Raw genomic sequence first — 24,803 nt, 5'->3', positions numbered from 1 at the left:
AGCCGAGAAATCCATTGCGTATCATGCTCTTTAATTGAGTTCTCTGGGGCCAGCTGAAGCTCTATGACTTATGTCCATGAGGCTCTTGTCACCCAAAAACTATTCCTAATAATTTTTGGCAAAAACTTCAGCATGGTCACCTCTACCTGGGCCACCTCTCTTACAGAATTGTCATTCAGTGACTTTTGGAAAAAATCAGATGCATTCTTAAAGACCAAAGAGGTACTCCGATTGAGAATATTATAAAAGACCTATCACTGCTTCTACACAGAGTTTATAAGGAAGGGATTTGAGTAATGGCAGGATTATTAGAGTAAAGGGACTGCTGTGAAGAAATGCAGTCATGGGAAGCGTGAATTTTGATGTATCGAGGAGGCTAGTTTATTATTTTATTGCCACCCTACAGCATTGCATGACTATAAAACTTCAGTCTGGCAACAATTACTCTATGATACTTAGTGGGTTTGTGTGACATAATTGCGTGAAAAAAACGGGACCCTTGTCTTTGAAAAGCCTTGTAATTCATTGAGGAATACTGATTATGTGCATCCGGAGCTTAATGAGTCAGCCCGATAATTTTGGATAGTGGGTGATGATATTGCATGGAAGGTGATGATGAGACGCATAGATTAGAATATCACAGCTTGAGGAAGATCTGCTCCAGCAATCTCATTTTAATATGAGAAAAAGGGGGCTGGAGGGGAGAAGGGCTCGCTCAAGGTCACCTAAGTAGCTAGTGGCAGAACCAAGCCTAGACTCCATTTCTCCCTGTTGTAGTCCGTTACTCTTTCCTTATACCACCTGTCATGGATTGAATTGTGTCTTCCCTCCCCCCCCCCACCAAAGTATGTGTCAACTTGGTTAGGCCATGATTCCCAGTATTGTGTGGTTGTCCTCCATTTTGTGATTGTAATTTTATGTAGAGAGGATTAGTGTGGGATTGTAACACCACCCTTACTCAGGTCACCTCCCTGATCCGAGGTAAAGGGAGTTTCCCTGGGGTGTGGCCTGCACCATCTTTTATCTCTCAGGAGATAAAAAGGAAAGGGAAGCAAGCAGAGAGTTGGGGACCTCATACTACCAAGAAAGCAGCACCAGGAGCAGGGCGAATGCTTTGAACATGGGGTCCCTGTGCCTGAGAAGCTCCTCGACCAGGGGAAGATGGAGGACAATGACCTTCCTCCAGAGCTGACAGAGAAAGACTTTCCCTGGAGCCGACGCCCTGAATTTGGACTTGTAAACTACTATACTGTGAGAAAATAAATTTCTCTTTGTTAAAGTCATCTACTTGTGGTACTTCTGTTATGGCAGCACTAGATGACTAAGGCACTGCCTCTTATAATTTAATACATTTGTAACAAGTCTGTCTTGGAGGAAGTACAGCTAGAATGCTCCTTAGAAGTGAGGATGGTAAGACTTTGTCTCACATACTTTGGACATGTTATCAGGAGGCACCAGTCCTGGAGAAGGACATCATAACTTAGTAAAGTAGAGGGTCAGCAAAAAAAAGGAAGACCCTCCACGAGATGGATTGACATTGGCTCCAAAAATGGGCTCAAGCATAACAATGATCATGAGGATGGTGTAGGACTGGGTGATGTTTTGTTCCGTGGTACACTGGGTCGCTATGAGTTGGAACTGTCTTGATGGCACCTAACAACAACAACAGTTTCATTTCTAGATGTGTAAACTGTACTTCATGAGTCTAGAAATCAGAGATTTTTTTTTAAAAAATCATGTCATGAAATGCAGAACATTTAATAATGGAGAGGATTTATTTGCCTGGAATGGAATCAGGAGAATGTAAACTCTGAGACATAAGGAATCATTTCTGAGATGAGGGAAGGTGGTAGTTGAGCCAAGGCCCTTTCTTAGGATATAATCGGGGTCATTCAGTTGTTTTTGAGCTTGGGGAAGCTTGTGAGTATATGTTTTTGAACAAGACAGTTCCATTCTTTGGTACACAGATTCCACATCTATACAGTAAGAGGGTTGGACCTGATGGGCTGGTCTTTTTAGACCCTTTAGCTCTGAGCTCTCTGGCTCCATGGCTCTGTGTTATACATCATATCCAAGATGACTTAGGGAAAACAACACAAAAGACCTCGCTGGATCACTACCAGCATCACCTCCTTTGGTTTGGCTAGGAAGTAGGTCAGAGCTCAGCTGACATTAGAATGTGGTTGGCTCCAGCTGTGAGCTTTGCCTGAGTCTTCCTTGCAGACACCTGCCTCAGAAAGGGCCCGGGGGAGGTGCTGACACTCTTGGATGTTGAAGGACATATGGGGGTCCTGGGTGCTGTGGGCAAGGAAGGCAATTGATGAGGAGAAGGAGCTCATTTTGGGCTGAGTAGGGGATGAAGGAAACACAGCTGGGGATTGGGGAGAAAGGGATAAGCAGGCATTTGTCGAGCACTTATATGGGGAGCCCTGGTGGCTCAGTGTTTAAGAGCTCAGGCTACTAACCAGAAGGTAGGCGGTTTGAATCCACCATCTGCACTTTGGAAACCCTATGGAGCAATGCTACCCTGTCCTGTAGGGACCCTATGAGTCGGAGTTGACTTGACAGCAACGGGTTGATTTTGGTATCTTGTGTGGACAGGAGCCTGGGTGGCACAAGTGGTTTGTGATAGGCTGCTATACTGAAGAATGGTGGTTTGAACACACCCAGCGGCCCATGGAAGAAAGGCCTGTTGAACTGTTTGTGTAAAGATTACAGCCTAGAAAACCCTGGGAAGCAGTTGTACTCTGTAGCACATGGGGTCGCCGACTCCATGGCAGCAGACACAACAGCAACATATTTTGTGTGGAGCATCGGCCGATACTCTTCTTACCCTTCCCAACCACGCTGGGAGGTAGGTGTCAGTATTTGGATTTTGAGGATGAGGAAATTGAGGCATGGAGAAGGTTAGTGACTTGCTAACGGGTAGGCTACTGGTAACTCGGCGAGGAGGGAGTCAAGCTTGGGCTGACTCCAAGCCCATATTGTTTTCATCGTCCAGCTGTGCCTCTCACTGGTCTAGGTGCTGGGGCCCATCTCCCCCTAGTTGCCCAGTCACCTCCTGACCCGTGCTGATGGCCAAGCCCATACCCTTCCAATGACATGACCTGGAGGTCACCTCTCTGTGCTATACCTCCAATGGTCTACTGCTGCTAGAGGATCAAATCCAAAGTCTCCTGATGTCCTCATTCTTGACTTCATTCTAGGAATAAGGAATAAGGTATTCCCCTAAAACTCACAAAACCAAACCAAACCTGTTGCTGTCAAGTTGATGCCGACTCATAGTGACCCTGTAGGATAGAGTAGAGCTGCCCCATAGGGTTTTCAAGTTTCCGCTGGTAGATTCAAACTGCCAACCTTTTGGTAAGCAGCTGAGTTCTTAACCACTGTGCCACCAGGACTCCTTTTAAAACTTTTTATATTTATTTCCTACCTTTGGGTTGCTATGAGTTGGCATTGACTTGATGGCAATGGGTTTTCTAGTAGATGAGTTATGCATATAGACAGAGATGGTATTTACAATATATAACAACCTGAACTGAAAGGGCACTTGCTCTACCAGGGGGAACCTTTGCATTGCTGGATTTTGGGGGTGGCTCCTGGGGATTCCTAGGGAAGGGACTGGGACAATTGGGGTGTGTGAGATCACTTGGGGGCCTCAAAACAGCAGCTATTTACCCATGGGTAGGGAATGTTTGGAGCTGTGGTGGTGTAGTGATTAAGAGCTCAGCTGCTAACCAAGAGGTTGGCAGTTCGAATCCACTGGGTGCTCCTTGGAAACCCTGTGAGGGAGTTCTCCTCTGTCTTATATGGTTGCTATGAGTCAGTATCAACTCTATGGCCATAGGTTTGGTTTGGTTGATATGGTGTGTATTTGTAATATAGGGAGACTTTTGAGTGATACCTTACTTCTGGTAGCACTTCGAAGTTTTCATGATTCAATTTGAGTTTTATGATGACTCTATGAGACATGCAGACTTGATATTATATGTCCACTATGGATGGTATGGTAGGGAAAACTGAGGCTCAGAGAGTGAAGTGGTTTGCTTGAGAACAAACATCTATATGAGTAGTAGGTCCTCTGAACAGTGTTTGGCACAGTTTCGTCCCAAGAAAATTAGAGACGGGCTATTTTTGTGATTTTTGAAGGGAGGGAGAAAGTTTAGAAGGGATGGAAGCTATGCAATGAATGGTACCACAGCTATACCAAGGCTCCAGTCATAATACAACCTAAGACCAGAGACTTAGAATTGATAGAGAGAAAGCAGCCGTGGCAAGCTCCCTACATTTCTCAATGGATTGAGAGTCCATCATGTCCATCCATCCATCCTTTTATCCACTCACCTTATCATACTTTTTTTCTGAAGATACACTATGTGCCAGCTACCATGCTAAGCCCTGATTCACCAAAGTTGACATTGCAATGACGTGGCCCTTGAGTACATGATACTGTGAAGCCAGTGAGAACTGGAACTCGATGGGACTGCCTTCTTTTTCCGGCTTTTGCAAGTTTTCCACCTTTTCCAGGGTGCAGTCTTAACCACTTTTGCATTGCTTGTTTCTTGGAAAATTTTTAGTTTTCCTTCTCTGACAGGTTCCAGCTTTGGCAGGTGCGCCGCTGGTCTGAGTTGCGATGTGCTGTAAGTGCGCACTTACAGGAGTTTAAAGGCTTAGTACAAAAAAAGAAAAATGTATTAATAAATTTTATTATATTAATTGCATATAAAAATGATAATATTTTGGATATATTGGGTTAAATAAAATGTTATTAAAATGAATGTTTCCAGTTTCTCATTACTTTTACAAAAATTTGGTAGAAAATTTAAAGTTATGCCTGTGGCTTGCATTATCGTTTTGTCGGACAGCACTGTTTTAGAAACTTCTTGTCCGGTAAAGAAAGTCAGACATATAACCGTATGTCCTTCTCTGACAACATGCCATCTTTCTTCCTGTCTCTGCATTTGTCTCAACTTCCTTACCTTCTTTGACCTCTTAACCTATTTCAGCGTGATGGAAGCCCCTCTTGCTGTAGGTCTGGCGTGCCAAATTCATTTCTTTTTGGCGTTGATCTTATTTGGCCCCTCTGTGGCATGCTCACCATTGATCACTCTCGTTTCCTGCGCTTCCTTTGTTCTGCTTTTACCCCTCTGGCCTCCCCTCAAGGAGATCTTTTTAGCCTCCATTACTTAACACACACTGACCTCTTCTCTGGAACATCTTCCCACCCCTCTTACCAGAATAGCTCCTTTGTGCCTTTTAAGACTTAGTTCTGATACTACTTCTTGGACTGTATCTCTGAACTCTGTCATTGCCACTTCCTCCATTTCAAGCTATTTTTTTTTTTTTGCTTTTCCTTGAGAAAACCAAAACCAAACCTGCTGCTGTCGAGTCGATTCCGACTCATAGCGACCCCATAGGACAGAGTAGAACTGCCCCATACGGTTTCCAAGGAGCGCCTGATGGATTCGAACTGCCAACCTTGTAGTTAGCAGCCATAGCTCTTAACCACTACACCACCAGGGTTTCCTTTTCTTGAGGGCAAGGGTTATTCCTTTCATCTTGGTATCCTCAAGTCCAAAGTAGGTACACATGAGAGATTTGTTGAACAAACAAATGCTACCTATAAAGCATAGGGATAGAGCATCATGGGAGTTATGATGGAAATTCTAGCTGGGTCAGATGTGATCAGGGAAGCTCTCAGAAGAGGTGGTGTTTGAACTGGGCCTTCAAGTCTGGCTATATTGTGGTGGGAGGGTACAAAGGGGACCTTGGTGATCATCATTGGTGTGCTGTGTTCTGAAAGACATGAGGATTTAACAAGGTATCTTAGTTATCTAGTGCTGCTATAACAGAAATATGACAGATGGATGGCTTTAACAAACAGAAATTAATTTTCTCACAGTCTAGGAGGCTAGAAGTCCAAATTCAGGGCGTCAGCTCCAGGCGAAGGCTTTCTCTCTCTGTTGGCTCTGGGGGAATGTCCTTGTCATTAATCTTCCCCTGGTCTAGAAGCTTCTCGGTGCAGGGACCCCGGGTCCTAAGGACATGCTCTGTGCCCGGCTCTTCTTGGCTTGGTGGTATTGGTCTGCTCAATTCTTTGTTATATCTCAAAAGAGATTGAGTCAAGATACAACCTCATCTTGTAGATTGAATCCTGTCTCATTAACATAACTGCCTTAAATCCTGCCTCATTAACATCATGGACATTAGGATTTACAATACGGGGGATAATCACATCTGATCACAAAATGGCGGATAACCATACAATCTGGGAAATCATGGCCTAGCCAAATTGACACATTTTTTGGGGGACACAATTCAATCCATAACACAAGGATATGGAATAGGTCCATCCCCTGGTTCAATACCATCATCACCAGAGTAAAGGAAGGAGGATAATCCTAGGGGTCCACCTGGGCTAGTGTCCGTTGTCTGTCGTTTGCCCCTGAGCTGGGTTAGGTAACTCAGCGAAACCTCATTACTTAGGACAAAGCTGGCATGGCAGACGGGCACCCAGTCCTTGGTTGGGAGCTGCCCTGGAGGAGAGGAGTGCAGCGTGGTTGCTTTCGTTTTCATCTTTTCCTCCTTGGAGTTGCTTTTCTGGATAGCAGAGAGGTGACCTCAGCAGCCAGAGACAGGAAAGAACAAAATGAGTCATCGCAGGCCCTAATGAGGTGCATGAGGGACCCTTCCTGAGAATGAGTGTCAGGCGAGGTCATACTTTGCCCAGGGTGAGCTTTGCCTCGGGGCTCCAGGCAGCACTGGAGCAGAGCTGAACTAATTTTACCCACAGGAGCTGACTGTGCTGAAGGGCAGGGCTTATGACATTGGCCTTATCATCTGTGATGCCCAGAGAACTCTCAGGGTACAACCGCGTTATGTCTGGGCTGTTTTTTCCCCACAAGTTTAATACGTTTTTCTATTAGGTGTTCATATTGGGAAGCAGGATGCTGAGAGGTGCAAAGAGCTTTGGATTTGGGTGGAAGACAACAGAGCTGGATTTGGATCCCTCCTCCACCCCTGCTCACTAGCTGTTTGACCTTGGGCAACTTATAGAATCTCTGTGGGTCTCCGTTTCCTCATTTGTAAAGTGGAACTTACACATACATGTCTCCTGTGGTTCTCTTAGGTTTACATGGTAGGTGACACCTAGTGACCAGCTGCTGTGTGCCAGTCACTGTACCAGATGCTTTGTTTATATTCATTCATTTAATCCTCAAAACAAACCTCTGAAGAAGGGACTGTCATTAACCCTGTTTTACAAACAAGGAGACAGGTACAAGGAGGTTAGGTCACTTACCTGAGGCCACCCAGCTAGTTGTGGTCGAGCTGGGACTTGAACCCAGGCCAGAGGCTGCAGGGTTTGTAATCTTCTCTGCTGTACCTTACTGTTTCAAAATGATGTAGGCTTTTTGCTTGGTATATGGCTGTAGTATTTTCTAACTACCTGCTATGTATGAAGCTCTGTGCTAGATGCTAGGTGCAGAGCAATATGTTTAAAGATTTATGCCATAGTGGTGATGGTGTTGTTAAGTGCCATTGAGTTGATTTTGACTCACAGCGACCCTATAGACAGAGTAGAACTGCCCCATGAGCTTTTCTAGGCTGTACTCTTTACCTTGGGCCCTAGTAGCACAGTGGTTAAGCGTTAGGCTGCTAACCAAAAGGTCGGCAGTTCACATCTACCAGCCACTCCTTGAAAACCCTGTGGGGCAGTTCTACTTTGTCCTATAGGGTCTCTTGAGTCAGAATCGACTTGACAGCAACAGGTTTGGCTTGTTTTTCTTTGAATCTTTATGGGGGCAGACTGCCAGGTCTTTCTCCCATGAAGCCACTGGGTGGGTTTGAACCACAAACCTTTCAGTTAGCAGCCTAGCACTTAACCATTGTACCGCCAGAGGTCCTTTATGCCATAATAGAGACTTTAAATTGCAGTGGCAGATGAAAGTTCTCGGTCAGCTGAAAAGTCCTGTAGATGTTTGGTATCTGTGATGTTCAGACTCTGGGTGGAGTACTCTGTGTATGTCCTCTTCTCTTATTCTCACTTGTTTTGTCAGGTATTATTGCCACGAGCTCCCCGCACATCTTGAAGGTGCTGCCAGGTGAACACCCATTTCACTGGCTGTCCCAACAGACCCCTCGTTCATGCTCTGAACTGTACACAAGAGAAGGTCCATCTCCCTCAGGCCAGGTATTATTCTCATGCCCATCTTACAGAGGAAGAAAAGGAGGCATAGAGAGGTAACTACCTCTTCAGATTTACTCTGGTGAGCATAGAACAGACCAGATCTGTTGAGCCCAGGGTTCTTGGTTACTCTGTTAAAAGTGCTGCCTCACAGAGTGACTTGCTGTGGCAGAACAACCCCCAATTTCTGCCCACCACTGCCAACCAGGAGGAACCAGTGTCTGTGGAGACCATGGGTCGTCTGTCAAGGAAGGTGTGTCACGTTGGCAAGGCTGTGTGGTTAGAGCAGGTACCAGATGAAGGATGGACTCTGTTCCAGCTGTTTATTGCTGTGTAACAAATTACCCCAAATCTTAGTGGCATATGACAGTCATTTATTGTGTGCACGGATTCTCCAGGTCAGGAGGTGGACAGGAAATAGTAGGAATGTCTTCTCTTTGCTCCACAGTATCTGGAGCCTCAGCTGGAAGACTTCAAGGTTGGAGGTTCATTCACTCACGTATCAGTTCACTCACAGATCTGACCAGGCTGTTGGTCAGAATGTTACATGTGGTATCTCCATGTGGCCTGGACTTCCTTACCACTTCATAGCTGGTTTCTACGGGCAAGCTGAGAGAGAGACAGGCAGAGAAGAGATATAGAGACAGGGCGAGAGAGAGACAGAGATGAAGCAAGAGAGATACAAAGCGAAAGAGAGAAAGAGATGAAGCGTGCATATGAGAGAGATAGACAGTGAGAGAGAGACAGAGATGAAGCAAGAGAGAAGGAGACAGTAAGCGAGAGAGAGATACACAGAGTGAGAAGGAGACAGAGATGAAGCAAGAGAGAGAAAAAGAGAAGGACAGAGAGAGAGAGTGTGTGTGTGAGTGTGAGCCCATGCAAATGGAAGTTGCGTCTTTTTTATACTAGCCTCACTCCAATATGCTCGATTGGTCAGGGTAGTTACAGGCCACCAGGGTCAAGGGGAGGGATATAGAGTCCATTTCTTGATGGAGTGGCAAGGTTCTGGAAGAGCATGTGGGACTGAGAATGTTGCTGGTGCTGTTTTTGCGAAATACAATCTGCCATCAAACCCAACTCAACCGAACCCAACCGAACCCCATCCAACCCTACCCAACCCAACTCAACCCAATCCAACCTTACCTAACCCATTGCCATAGAGTTGGCCCCTCCATTCATGGAAACCCCATGTATTACAGGGTAGAACTACACTATAGGATTTTCTTGGCTGTAAACTTTATTGAAGCAGATTGTCAGGCCTTTCTTCTGTGGTGTCGTTGGGTGGGTTCATACTGTCAACCTTTATGTTAGTAGCCAAGTGCAAATGGCTTGGGCCACCCAGAGACCTTCAGTCTGCCACAGGCTTCTGTTTACTAAAGAGAGGAGGAAGGGCAGGGACAGACCTTTCTGGAAGCCTACCCTGTGGTGCATAGAACCAGGTGGTGGTGGGGCAGGTGTACAGCGGACCTGCCTGTGAGGTGCTGGAATATTCAGTGACATATCTGCAAAGCAAAGAAGCCAAGCCAGGAATTCTCAGGAAAGAGTGATTAGGCTCTGATCTTGCCTCATTTTATACTAATTCGTGTTTGCCGTGACCATAAACCAGTTTGTGTAACCCTGATTAGCGCATTCTACCTGCTACTTATGTGGCTTTGGACTTCTAGGCCTGTTTGGCTCATTACAGTAAAGGGAGATATTTTTCTTCCATTCACAGAGGCAAGAGAGGAGAAACAAGCGTAGACTTGAGCAGACCAAGAAACAGAAGATTGAATGATCAGTTAATTAATCTGTGTTTGTTTTTTTTCCTCTCCTGCATCTATCAAGTTTAAGTACAGGGAAAAATTTCACATCATTTAAGTAGAAAGACATTAATTCAGAGAAATAAATGCTAACAACGTTGTTGGAAAGGCTGCAGCAATGGGAGCCAGGAGGTGACATCTGGAGCTGATGAGTTTAAGAATTTATTCCATAGCTGCAATCTAGGGATAAGGAAGACAGGATTAGGAAGCCACTGCTGAGGCCCCTGAAACTTTCCTCCGCATCCTCAAAGCTGATCACTAGACACGGGATTGCTAAATTGAGCAGTTGTTTTCTTTTTTTAATTTTTTTGTTGTTGAGAATATATGCAGCAAAACATACGTCAGTTCAAAGCGTTTCTATGTGTACACATTTCTATGTGTACGATCAGTGATACTGATTACATTCTTTGAGTTGTGCAGCCATTCTCACCCTCCTTTTCTGAGTTTTCCTTCTCCTTAACATAACCCTGCCATCTAAGGTTCTTATCTAATCTTTCAAGTTACTGTTTTCACTTCCATCCCATGTAGATAGTTTTTAAAAGAGCATAATGCTGAAGGCATTATTATTTTTACTAGTTAATCTAGACGGTTGTTTGGTTTTAAGAAGACTTCAGAGGATATTTTTGGTTTAAGCTTTAAAGATTACCTCAGGGCAATAGTTTCAGAGGCTTATCCAGAAGTTCTGGAGTCCATGAGAATTTGAAGTTCTGTTTTGCACTTTCCCCCTTTCGATCAGGATTCTTCTGCAGAATCTTTGATCAAAATGTTGAACAGCTTTTTGACTCTGGTGGTTTCACAGATTTGCTTGCTAGTAGCAATAGCAGCAGGAAGGTTTAGCTTCACTTCACTGCTACCTTCCAAATTGTACACTAGTACATCTCATTGGTGGATCTTAATTTATTGGCTTCAAGGGAGTGTAGGAGATGAAGTTTTTAGCTGTCCTGCTTTGGCAGTACAGGAAGGCACTCGAGAGGATGGAAGTGGACTCTGAGCCAATCCAGAGAATGTATCTGCCACCAACATATTCATTTTGAAATGCCAATGGATCGCCTATTTACCATTCCCCAAAAGCAGGCCATTTACCTAACTTCAGTTTCTGAGTTGGGTTCTCCTTAGATTTGACAACAGTGGTTGATTTATAATTTTCCAATTCCATTTAATCTGCTCCTGGGAGTCATGACCTAGGACAGTTACTTATCTGTTATTTGTTCACAAACATTTATTAAGTACTTAGTCTGTGGCTAATCCTGTGCCAGATTTGGCAGTGTGCACAGAAGTAAGTCATGGATCCTCCCATCAGGAGCCCATGTCTGGAAAGAGGAGTAAGTCAAGTTCATAGTACAAAGAAGACTGAGATCAGCACACTTGATAGTGGCTGACCAAGTTCAAAGAAGAGAGATTACTCTCAACTGGGCTGAGAATCATAGAAGGCTTCCTGAAGACTGGCAGTTGTCCAGTGATGCTCAGGTAGGGGCAGTACCATCTCTTTAAGGGATATTCGAAATTGTGGTGGGGCATTTTTCATTGTCTCAACGACTTGAGGCCATGCTGCCATCAGCATTTAGTAGGCAGGGGCCAGGGATGCTAAATGTCCTGTAATGCATGAGGTACATTGCACATAAGTAACTCACCTTCCTCAAAGGGCAGTCTTGTTCCTCTTGAGAAGTACCAGTAGGCCTTGAAGGATATGTAGATATCTGTGTCTGGTGGGATGTGGAGGGGTAGCAGGTCAAGTGAAGGGGTCACAGTGATCCAGGAGTTCAGTCTGAACAAAGCAAAGAATGTCTGCTGAGTGGTGACAGGAGGGAGTTTATGGCAGGGGAAGAAGGTTGGGTCCAGATGATGGCAAGACTTGAGATATTACATTAAAGCTTTGGACTTTATTCTATTGGGAAGCCTTTTAAGATACTGGAGCAGGCTCATTGGGAGCAGAAATCTAGGCTCATGTTACTGTGGTGTACCAAGTAGGCAACAGTATGGTTTTCGAATGAATGAATGCTCCAGACAGGTTGTTTGCAAGAGTTGGGCTAGTGGGTACCTGGGTTTTGCCAGATCTAGGATCCTGGGACTGTGGGAGAGCCCTAGGCAGTCAGCATTTGAACTTTTGAAAAAGATACAGAGTGGATATGGTGGCCTGTCATGCAGATACTATCTCTACATCCAAAGGAGAGTGTTTGGTCAGACAGTAGTAGTAACTGCCTGCACCAAAGAGAGAAGCTAATGTCCTAAGAATCTTCCAGGAAAGAGAGATTCTTCCATCAACTTCCCCTGTGAAGCCTACCGGCCATGAAGCATGTAGGGAGCATACTCTGCAGCCCGCGTTCATGCTTTTCAATCTTGCGCTTATTAAAAATTGTCAGTCAAACCAGCAATTTGCTGACAAGGTTCATGCACTGTGACCACAACTGCAGATGTTCTTGGGAAGCGGCTTGCTTGTCTGCGTGGTGGTGTCTGCCATGCACGTTCCCCGTGCTGTCCCGTGGAGTCACGTAGCTTTTTGACATTCGGGTCAGTCCCTCTTTCTTCTTTCTGGATGGGCTTTGGAGATTGGGAGGGGAAGTTTGCAGGTGAAACTGACCAAACGTGTGTAAGATGTGGCCTTGTCAGTTCCATGATCAGGGTTCATTTCAGGATTCTTCCAGGGGGACAGAAAGGGATGCTTTGAGTTGTGGAATGAGCCTAGTACCCTCATTTTAGGGATTGGGAAACTGTGGTTCAAGGAATGAAGGTGGTTTGGCCAGGGGCATGCAGCAAACAGGATGTAGGACCAGACTGGCACCTTTTGTTAAAAACAAAACAAAACAACAACAAAAAACGCCCCTTGCTGTCAAGTTGATTCTGACTCCTAATGTCCCTATAGGACAGAGTAGAACTGCCCCATAGGGTTTCCAAGGAGCGCCTGGTGGATTTGAACTGCTGTCCTTTTGGTTAGCAGCTGAACTCTTAACCGCTACTCCACCTTTTGCAGCAGGGCTTAAATTTTACTTTGCTATTGCGGGAGAGAGTGTGACGTGTTCTGTATCTGGAGCCAAAGGCCTTGGCTACTGGCTTAGCTACTGACCTGCCATGTGACTAATTACAGGCTCCTAGGTTCCCCATTTGTAAAATAGGTATCATAGTCACATCTGATATGAAGCATTTAGAAAGTTGGGACATGTGAAAAGCTTTGCCAGTACAAAGAAGTGCAAATGTATTTCTTCTTTTTGAAATCATCTGGATGTTTCTAGACTGGAACTTGGTGGGGCCATCTTGAGAGAAAGGGTGCGGCAGTGAAGACACTATTGACCACACCCCAAACACAGAACACTCCCAACGGGCTCACTTCCCCATTGTCCCTGTAAAGGGATGTTGCATTCAGACTTAGAGGCACAGCACTAGGGGAAAAGCATGAGCCAAGTCTTAGAGTTATATGAAATTGGGGGCACACTCTTGTCTGGAGCCAGGGATTCATGTAGAAGTATAACGGGAGAAGGAACTAGAAGGATGGGTTGCAGCCCATCCTGGAGGCCCTAGGGACAGTTAGGCATTATCTTTGTGAAGTTAAGAGCACTGATGAGAGAAGCCACTTTGAAATGGGTCTTCACCTGGCAACACCTTCAGGATGTGTAGGGAAACTCTAGCAGTAACCCAGGCCAGAGACAGGGAACCTTGTAGTTTGTCAGGGGCCTCCAAGGCTGGGTGATTCCCAAGCTTTGGGTATGTGTTTAATTATTTTTTGTGGTGGTTCAGCTTCTTATTGGAGGTTATATGTTTCAGTTATCTGGTGTTGCTATAACAGAAATACCATAAGTGGATGGCTTTAACATAGAGAAATTTATTCCCTCACAGTCTGGGAGACTAGAAGTCCAAACTCAGGATACCAGCTCCAGGGGAAGGTCTTCTCTCTCTGTTGGCTCTGTGGGAAGGTCCTCTTCATAAATCTTCCCCTGGCTGGAGAGCTTCTCAGTTCAGGGACCCTGGGTCCAACGGACGCACTATTCTCCTGGTTCTTGTTTTTTGGTGGTATGAGGTCCCCCGTCTTTCTCCTCTCTTTTATATCTCAAGAGACTGACTTAAGACACAATCTAATCTTACAGATTGAGTCCTGCTTCATTAAAATAACTGCCTCTAATCCTACCTCATTAACATCATAGAGGTAGGATTTATGACACATAGGAAAATCACATCAGATGACAGAATGGTGGACAACCATATAATACTGGGAATCATGGTCTAGCCAAGTTGACATAACGTGTTTTTGGGGGACACAATTCAATTCATAACATTATGATAAGTGATAATATTTTATACCGTTACGGAGCTGTAAAGCTATTTCAAAAGTGTTCACGTCTGTTAATCATTTGTTGCGCACAGCGTTTTGTTGAGGTAGAAGGCATGATAGTTCTCATCCCCATTTTACAGAGGCCCAGAGAGCAGATGGGATTTCTTAGGCTACACAGCTGGCTAGTGGCAAAGCTGGGAGCTGGGATGCCAAGTTTAACACTTCCTCCTGTGCCCCGGAACCTGGATCAGTGGGGTTTTCTCACCGGGGCATTCACAGCTCACCTTTCTTCTTGGTTGACATCCTGGGAAGTCTACAAAGGCCATGAGTTTCAAAGGTTCTAGGGACAAGCCATGAGATTTTCGAAGAAGAGCTGCAGGGGATTTGGGACACAAAATCTGTTTTTCCCAGTAACTCTTTTTATTGCTTTCATATTGTTTGTTCAGGTTGAAGATATCCTCAATGAGAACAAGGAAGGAAAGAAATTGCCTCTGTCACTTAATCAGCATCTTCTTTGCCTTGGGTACAGTGCTGCCTGCTTTTCCACTTGAGGACTTAGATAAATTCGTGGATGGGTTGATCATAATACACATTTATTGTAGCCTTTTTGCTAAGCAGTTTATACATATTAAAGTAGTTACTCCTCATAAGAGCCTCATTATGTAGATAAGATAATGATATTATTCCCCATTTTACAGATGAGGAAAATAAGGCTTAGACAGATTAAATAACTTGCTGGAGAGCACACAAGTCCTAAATAGATTATAATCTGAGTTTTCTAATTTGAGACCTCTTTCTTCCTTGGTAAGAATGCAGAGCTGCTTTTTAAGGAGGAGCTCAGACCTTGGAAACTACTAGAATCAGAGCTCTAAGGTACTATGGAGAGCTGGCAGGCTGGTGGTTTTCCTGCTGTGCTCCTTTGAGCCCGGGACACTCCAAGAATGGCCTTGGGGTTGGGGTGGTTTGGTGGGGTCGGGTGCCAAGAGAGATGAAAAATGGTGAAAAAGGGGTGAGAAGTGGAGGAGGGAAGGGAAGTTCTAGAGTCCAGGCAAGCAGCTCCAGTTGTGTCTGTTAGCTAAGCATCTGTGTTTTGTTTAAAGAAAAAGTTCTGCTGCTAGGGGGAAAAAAAGGCTTGAAAACTGCTGTGATATTCCAACCCCTTTTACTTAGGCCAAGAGTCACAGTGGCTTTACACAAGTCACATTGTGAGGTGTCCCAGGGCCCAGCACCCCCAGCCTAGATCTCCCTTCACCAGGGCTGGGTTACAGCATGCAAAGTTCCCTAAGCATTGATAATCTGTGGTGTCCCCTCATCTGCTTACTCATGCATTTGAGTGGGATCCAAAAACCAAAACCAAACCCACTGCCGTCGAGTCTATTCCGACTCATAGCGACCCTATAGGACAGAGTAGAACTGCCCGATAGAGTTTCCAAGGAGCGCCTGGCGGATTTGAACTGCTGACTTCTTGGTTAGCAGCCTCAGAACTTAACCACTACGCCACCAGTGTTTCCTTGAGTGGGATAAGTGAGTTATATGTATATGTGTGTGTGTGTGGGGGGGGGGGTCTTTAGGTATCCATGGTAACCCCAGTGCCGTCGAGTCGATTCCGACTCAGAGCGACTTCTTTTTAAATGCGATTGTAATATCAATTGAACGCAAAAGTGGTGTATGCCATTTTAGCAGAATGCGATGAACAGGATTATAAAATTTTTAGTGGTTGCGGGGTACTGAGATTTTTACTGTACACCGCATGTTCTAAGAAAAAGAATATTCCACATATTCTACAACAAAGAACATGAGTCAGTGAACTTAGTTATTTCAACGATCATTGTAAAAATCTATTTATCTCCCACAATGAAAAACTGACCTTCACCAATTTTGCTTTAAATGACTCATATTTCAGCTTTGATGCTTGTTTTGTAATAAATGCTATAATTATAAATGAACAAATGAAAAGATGTCATGAAAGAAAATTTAATGATCAGAAAACAAATATTACAACAAATTAGTGTATTTTATTTTTAGGTAGATGCTCATGCCTTACATAATTAAAAACATTGCTTTCTATGCACTTATAAATTCTTCAATGATTTTGTCACAGTTAAGCTGCTGAACAACAGCTACTTCCATACGTAACAAGGATAATGAATTGAGTCTTTCTTGAATCATTGTTGTATGCTGAAGGTTTTTGAGTTCCTTTAGAGATGAAAATGAGCGTTCTGTTGTGCAATTTATGATCATTGAAGTTAGGAATATGCGTAAAGCATTTTCAACACTGGGAAACATGCATTGTATTTTTCTTCTATTTTTTTATGGAATCATACATGCCTACAGGAGTAAAATTTGTCTTTCCTGAATCTGTAAACTTAGTTCTCATGTAAGAATGGAATTGTTGCACTTCTCTGTAAAGGTTTGTGTTTAAGTCATTGGGATAAGCCAGCACTAATTTCTTGGATGCATTCATGCCTTCTTCATCAAATTATTTTATCATCATCACATTATTTTAGAAGGAAAATCTATTTGAAAGAACTTCGTACACTGTCACCCTTCTTTTCATGCAAGATTCAAGTGTGTAAATGATGGTGTACTATGTGGTTATGTGAAATTGGTCTCTGGCACTCAATATTCCTGGAGCATATCTTTCATTTACTCGTTTCTTTCTAATGCTTCTGTGGTGGTGAACTCTTTGATAATCAGTTATTTGGCAGTATTTGTTTTGTTGTGTTTTCAAAATCTTCTCTTAATTTATGTAAATATCCCGTTAATGACGGGTAGAGACCTGTGCATGTCTTTAAATTTTCTTCTGAATCTTGGAGAGCTTTTGACTTGCCCAATGAAAATGCTGCAATATATTTTTCCACATACTCAACATAAATACACACTCTAGTGTTTCCATTTCGTTGGCAGTATTTCAGCTTCTCTTTTGGTATCTCCTTTTTGTGTCTGGTCTTCAGCAAAATTTTTTAAGGCATCTAGAATCTGAGTGTACCATTCTAGGGCTGCACTTGTTGCTACAGCATGCGCTTCCCAATGTGTATTAGAAAGACATTTTAATACTCGATCATTGCGTTAATGTGTTTTAAGAATTGCCCATCGGTGAGTACACATCAGCAAAAAATGTGTACAGTAATTGAATAGTAGGAAAAAAGTCAACAGCGTCCAGACAAAGTACTACATTCTAGACGTTTAAGTGAACATGCAACACGACAATATTCCTTATATTCTCAAAATTTCTGTTGCATGCCTTTATAACGCCCTGACATATTGGCAGCATTGTCATAGGACCTGCCAGTGTATGTAGAAAAATCAATTTTGCAAACTTCATATAAATAATGAAGTACTTGATTTGTAATTTCTTTACTGGTATGACTTTTTAAGCTAGTAAATGTGATAAATCACTTGACAGGTTTTCTGTCTGTTGGAGATAAGCGTCTTAAAACAATCCTTAGCTGATCTGTATGAGAAAGCTCGAGTGGAATCTATAGACAAACTGAAATATCAAGCTATACTTATTTCACTGAAGATAGTTGATCGAAATTTGTCACTTATTAAGTTTATTATTCTTCACATATTGTCTTATACATATATGATGGGTTTCCCTTTCCTGTGTTACCATATTTTGAGATGTAACCTGCAAAAAATGGATCAAACTGAGCAACAAGTTAAACACCAAAAATTTCCATTTTGGGGGGACTCAAATGCTTCGTTTCTTCCTCGAAAAGATAGTCTACTTTCCTTGATTGTTACAGTGACAGCAACCATGCTTTGCAAAAAGCTTTCCAATACTGATGTTCTTCATTGATTTGTGTTTCCAGTTAATGAGTTAATCCAAAACCATGTCTTCCGGTTTGAATATGCCAATATATAATCTCTTCGAATTGAACTGTTTTCATGTTTATCAATCGTATTCAAGTTGCACCAATCACTAAAACCATCCAAATCAAGAATTAAATGATTTAAGACTGAATAGTTTACAAACAAAACAATATACAGAGTCACCTGATGGAGAATACAGTAACCATTCCCTCTTTTAATTTTCACCATTAGTGTTGTCCCCTAGAAATATATTCTGGCTACAGAATCATGTTTGTTTACTGTCTGGAAATTTTCAACACAAATTTTCAACTGGTCCATTGTGATGTTGACAATCACTTGGCCCTCTTTTGATCCAATAATTTACATCATTAGAAGAAAAATTATTCCACGGTGCAGCATCTGCATTTCTGTTACTTATGGGATCTGCAGTTGCGACAATTTCAGATTCTAAAATAGTTTCACTTTCTACACCATTATTAATTTTTTTTTTACTACAGAAAGGAATGAGTGCAGAATTTGGAACAAATTCTATTCATATTGCTATTAGTAATTTCAGCAGTAGCGGTACTTGTACAATGATTACGCCCATTAAACTTGAGCGTTTAACGGAAGTCTCTTTTGATTCATTATGTTTTAAAAGGAAATTAATTGGAATTGTCTTTAGGATTTCACAAATCCTTTCCTTTTTGTTGTCTTTGAACTTTTGGTTTTGCACTCCGCTTAGTTGTTGTTTCATTTTATATGGATATAAAATTATATCATTTTTAAAATTTTGGGTAATTGGGGATAAATAAAATTTATTAAAAAAGTAAGATTTATAAAATAAAAAATACATTCGAATTTGGATGTTAATAGAAAATTTTATATTTGAAAATTAGTAAGTAAAAAAATTGATTTGGAACATGTAATTTTGTTCTTTAGTTCTGAGATAGTAAAAAGTTATGTTTACAAGGCAGTAGGAAATGATTTCATTCGTTTATTGTACGATGTTTGTTGGTGGGCCCTTCAGAGACCTCCACGAGTGTCTTTCATCTTGAAATACTACTTAAAAACTTGAGAACTCACGTTCCGTCCTTTGATGCTGCGTCATTGGACTATTGCTGATACCTGACTGGAGTGAGAGTGGTCGCAAAGAGCACGATACAAATACAAATCTGAAGGTGCATTTTGGTTTTCTTTGTGCAGGACAGGACCAGATACGTTATTAGTCATGTGATTATGGTGCTGCTGGTGCCTTCTTATGTGGTCGTGAGAGACAATTGTGAGGTTACACCCAGTCGGTCTGAAATGAAAAGGAAAATATGATTGTTACCATGTACAAAATTTATGAAATGCACATTTTATCTCTTTGTGGAATCGTTTGGCTCCCGTATTTGGGGATACGTATGTAATCGGTATAACCGTAGCACCGCTTCTTGATGAGCAAGTTTGTTTTTCACGTCATAACAATATCAGTCAATTTCTTAAAAGAAGTCAGTCTAAAGGGAAATGGAAAATAAAATACATTTGTATAATTTTTATTATCTAAGTTTTTTTTTTTGAGTATTCATTTAATTTATTTCCTTGAGGAATTGTTCAATTTCCTTACACAGATATATAAATATTCTGATAAAATATAAATATAATGTTCTGATAAATGCTCTTTGTTGCTTTCTTGGAAGACGAATTTAGAAACACTCATTGTTGCAAGATAGAAGTATATTTTGCATCCTTTTAATATGCCTAATACCTCATTTACTAGCATATATAGAGTAATATCAAACACTTGTCCCATGCAACAGACAATAAAAAACAAAACTCACTTGATACCTAAGTTAAAACTTTTCACGTTAGATAAATATTAATATTTCCAGAATTTTTGGAAGCTTGCTATGTTAGTATATTAAATTATTACCTGTGTTAGTATTATATTAAATCTATGCTAGATTGAGTCTGTGTTTATGCAAAACGTATTTTAAAGTTAAAGGTATAAATATTATTGCTGAGGAAACTTAGGATATAACTGTATGTATATGCTACACAGTTAAAAAGTAACTTGGTTGAATTCATTGCAGTAGTTGACTTATCGAGTTCCCTCGCCTTTGTGCATCATCTCAGGCTGGAGTTCCCATTGGTTGTTTACCAGGATGTGTGAAAGAGCGTACTTTGGTATCATGACAAAGAGCACTGCTGGCCCTCCTGGGGGGAGTTGCTGGATCAGCAGACCTGGATGTACAAGATGGTTCTCTCAAAATGGATGAGAGACCTGTTATCTATTAATGTAATCTGACCTTGCCTAGTAACCTCTAATGTTGGATCCAGTTGCATATGGATGAATGTAGCAAGAGTTAGACTTGACATCCCACCCCTGCCTCTTGTTTATTAGAAAGAAAAAGTGTACTGGCCTTTCAATTACATGGGAGGGCACTATAGGAGACAGATGTCAACGAAGGTTTTGAAGTGGTAGGGCCTCATAGCTTAAACAACCTTGCGCATAGGCACCCTCGTGACCCTGCGTGAATTTTATTTCCGGCTGGCACATTCTCATACACAGGAGCTGGTACCAGATTCATTTAGTGCCTTGCTGGTTCCCTTCCACTGTGGTGCTGGCTTTTCCTTGTGTCTTGTCTGCTTGGTATATATGGGTCTTTGCTTTGGACAGCTGGTACCCCTGTTCTGTTGATGCCCTAAGCATGTATTTACCTTGCTTATTGGGCAATCCATCTCTGCTCTTTACTCTGAGGTGCTTTGTTAGAGGCGCTCCTTTAACTCAAGCTCTCATCTTGGTGGGACACAATTTTTTCTTTTTCCAAGGTAATGCACAGATATCCTGACTCCTTTGTCTCTGCCTCGCTCCCACAGGAGCCTCTCAGCATTTGCCTGGAGGCTCCAGGTCATGTAGTTCTTAGTGGCTGTGGGAACTTCAGGCTACCCCAACCACAGGGTCCTTGACCTATGTCCTTCAACTTGGCAGTGCCTCCCTTTTGGACCTTGGTAACCTCACTGAGATTGGTTCTGTTTCTGTGCAGAAAAGAGTTGAAACTACAGCCAGTATTGTGCTACCTCCATGCTTCAACCTTCAAAGACATAGACTGAGTTCATTGAATTACTGAGTGTCTACTGAGTACACTGTGCTGAGGACACTGGCAAGGGTCCAGAGCCCAAGGGTCTGGCAGGGAGATAAGCAAATTGGGAATTTTGTCACTTTTTCTGGATGTAGTTATGTTGGCTACGTCTGATTATTAGATTTGCTAGTTATGTGAGAAGGATTACAACTCATAGGAATGGGTGGGGGAAAGTCTGGGCAATGGGAAAGAAGCAGCTTAGAAATTGGACAGTGTGGTCTAGAATGGCAAGGGGGTAAGCTTGCACTGTGAGTTAATCCTGAGCTCTTCCATTTACTGTCTTTGGGATTTGTGCGTTTTACTTTTTCTTTAAGCTTTCATTTCTTAATCTGTAATATGGGAGTGAGATTGCCTAGCTCACAGGGTTGTTGATGGGATTAATGAGATAGTGTGTGTGTAACCTGCTTAGTACAATGTCTAGCATAGAGTGAACGCTCATTAAATTATTGTTGTTGTTATCTGGCAGTGAGGAGCTAGAGATACTTTTTTTTTTTTTTTAACCTGATCAATGGTGTAATTAGAGGTTCTCAAAAACAAACAAAAACCTACTTCTACTTTTTAAAATAGAATCCAGTTACCTTAGCCTTCAACAATTTGTTTCAATTTGCCTTTCAACACTAAACCAAAACCAAACCTATTGTTGTTGAGTTCATTCCGACTCATAGTGACACTATAGGACAGACTAGTCCTGCCCCATAGGGTTTCCAAGGAGCAGCTGGTGGATTCCAGCTGCCAACCTTTTGGTAAGCAGCTGAGCTCTTAACCACTGTGTGCCACCAGGGCTCCCTGTTACCTCCATTTAATTCCACCCATCTTGGAATTGCCAAGGAGAAAGACCTGGCAGTCTGCTCTCGTAAAGATTACAACCTAGAAAAATCTATGGGGCAGTTCTGCTCTGTCACATGGGGTTGCTATGAGTCGAAATCAGCTCGACAGCACTTAACAACAACCACGTCTCCCTAGTGGCTTACACACCCTCTCAGCTAGGCTCAGTAAGTTGCTTTTCTCTGAGCATGAAACCTCCCCATTGCCTGGGTTCACATCTTCCCTTTAGCTTGGAATACCCTTTGCACCCTCTCCTGTGCCCCACCCTCTTTTAATCCCCAACCCAAAAGTCCATCCCTCCCGTTGTGAGGAATCCCACTGAGCTCTAGAGTTTGGCATATCCTGCCCTTTATTACAGTCAGCTGCTTTCTTGTACTAGGCTTGTGAGCTCCTTTAAGTTTTTTTTTTTCTCACGTCCCAGCCCTTTGCTGTAGCATCTCTGGGCACTCAGGCACATACATACTCATTGTTGATGCTCAAACATCTCTGCCACAGTGTTAATGCATGAGGAAGTCAATAAAAAACATGCAAACCAGAAAACATCGTTGAGCTGTGTGGTCATCAGCCTTGGGAATGCATTTCTGGGGAAAATCCGGCCCCTCCATAAATGACAGGGATGACTTGGCTCTTTGTAGGAACTGAAGAGAATCCTGACTACGACGACTAGCCAGACCAGAGGACCAGCGCCTACCCTCCCAGAGCTTTTCTGCCTGGCTTCCTCCGGCTCCCAGGTGACCTGCAGCAGGACTTCTGGTATGTAAACATACCTCATCTGCTTCTCCCTCTGCCTGCTGCCCGCTGCCTGGGATCCAGAACTGGAGGCTGAGTCTCCCTGAGCCCAGTCGGGGAGGCTTAGTGGGTTGGGGATTACTCTCTTTTTGGTATTTACAACTTGAAATGTCCTGTGCCCTTGATTAATTCATGCTTGGGAGCTTCCTTAGTGCTCTCTGGTAAATAGGCTCCTTACTGTATGTTATTTCCCCACGGGCTTATTTCGGAAGGCCTGGAGCCTGTGTTTCTAGCAACTTCTCCAAGGAAAACATCACAGACCACGTTTCCGGAACTGAGAATCTCAGGGGGTCCTCTGAACATCCATCTCTGTTACCTCCTTTTGGCCCAGCATTTGCTTTTAGCTGAAAAAGGGAGATTTTTGTCTTAAGCCGTCCTATAGACGTCTGTGACTTGGAGGTGGAAAATCTGACAGTTGCTGCCCAGCTCTGAACTGTAAGAGCGCGCAGCATATAGACATAACCCTGCGGAACATCAAATCATTTTTCTCTAATTCCCAGAGCCTTCATGTTTCTTTGTCTGGAGGATGACCTCACCGCTTTTTGTATTTGTAATGGAATGCAAAGTCATTTACAAGTAATCATACAATAATCCCTTACACTTTTATCATGCCTTACTGTTTTCCAGAAGGCTTTCGCTCCCCTCATCTCATTTGATCCTCACAGCCGTTCTGAGAGCTAGGCAGAGTGGCTGGTTTAATCACTAAGTTTCAGGTGTAGGAAGTGAAGGTCAGAGAGGGTAAGCCATGGGTGAAGGAGTCCTGGTGGCGCAATGGTTAAGCACTTGGCTGCTAACTGAAAAGGTTGGTGGTTCGAACCCACCCAGTGAACCCGAGGGAGAAAGATCTGGCAATCTGCTCTCGTAAAGATTACAACCTAGAGAACTCTGTGGGGCAGTTCTGCTCTGTCACATGGGGTCGCTACGAGTCCAAATTGACAGCACCTAACGGCAACACTTTTAACGACAACACCAAGCCATTGGTGAGAGAGTCAGTTAGTTTGAAGCTGAATTGGAACTGGCTTCTCAAGTAGCCTAACTCCTAAACCAGTGTTCTTTTTTCTTTTTACTGTTGGTGTGACCTTGGGCATATCCTTAACCTCCCTGAGCCTTCATTTTAGTCTCACTAAACCGGGTATAATGTTACCTCTGGGGTGGGCGTCTTTCGGGATCGAATGAGACCATCCGGCAAAGCATTTACCAGTTGCTGTTGAGTAGATTCCCACTCGTGGCGACCCCCTGTGTGTCAGAGTAGAACTGTGCTCCGTAGGGTTTCCAGTGGATGGTTTTTCAGAAGTAGATCACCAGGCCTTTGTTCTGAGGCACCTCTGGGCAGACTCAAACCACAGACCTTTTGATTAGCAGCTGAGTGTGTTAACCATTTTCCCTACCCAGGGACTCTGGGGAAGTTCTTACTACCTGATTAAGACCACTGCTAATGTGGCACCTCGTAGTTTTGAGTACATGAGCCTTAAATCCAAGTAGCGCCATTAGAGCTGTGGAAGAAAAGAATGTTTTCCTTATTTTTTTGTAAAGACACTGAGGTCCCTAATGAGGTCCGGTATCATAAGCTCCCAGCCCTGTGATTAGCCAATTGACCTTCCTGCCCTGCCTGCAGGTGGTTGTGTTATTCTGAGACTGTGTTGTCAAGGCCCTCTCTTTTCACAGAGCTCTCTCTCCTGATGTCACTTGGAACAGCATTGTATCCTGGAGACAGTTTTAGGTCCAGCAGGACCAGAGGGCAGGAATGGGGATTTGGAAATGGAATCTCCAGCCCTGAGCTTTGCCAGGTGGATCTGGGAACATGAGATAGACAATGGGGTTGAGGTTGATGAAGACCTGGCCTTGAGGGTCTATCTTCTCTAGTCGCTTGGTGACTGGGATTTAATAGGGTACATCCTGTAAGTCTGGAGGCCAGCAGCCGTGCATATGCAGAATGGGTTGCTCAGCAGTAACACTTGTTGGGGAAAACCAGAAAGGGTGGATTTCCAGTTGGCAACAAATGCCTTAGGAGTCAGCAATGTGAC

At 43.2% G+C, this 24,803-nt stretch overlaps 1 protein-coding gene across 11 annotated transcripts in view; it reads left to right on the top strand.

The window, feature by feature from the left end:
- LPP (LIM domain containing preferred translocation partner in lipoma) overlaps positions 1-24,803 on the top strand; it is a 778,646-nt gene that overhangs the window by 38,604 nt on the left and 715,239 nt on the right. For 8 of the 11 annotated variants that reach the window (XM_049903764.1, XM_049856340.1, XM_049857635.1 and 5 more), the window contains exon 2: positions 22,626-22,743. The exons of the other annotated variants lie outside the window; for them this stretch is intronic. The gene's annotated coding sequence lies outside the window, so the exon portion shown is untranslated. The remainder of the gene's footprint in view (positions 1-22,625; positions 22,744-24,803) is intronic. 11 annotated transcript variants of the gene reach the window in all.

Source organism: Elephas maximus, chromosome 1, assembly GCF_024166365.1.
Source record: "Elephas maximus indicus isolate mEleMax1 chromosome 1, mEleMax1 primary haplotype, whole genome shotgun sequence".
Classification (NCBI taxonomy): domain Eukaryota; kingdom Metazoa; phylum Chordata; class Mammalia; order Proboscidea; family Elephantidae; genus Elephas; species Elephas maximus.
The sequence above is the reverse complement of the archived record's forward strand: the minus strand, read 5'-3'. Positions and strand labels throughout refer to the sequence as shown.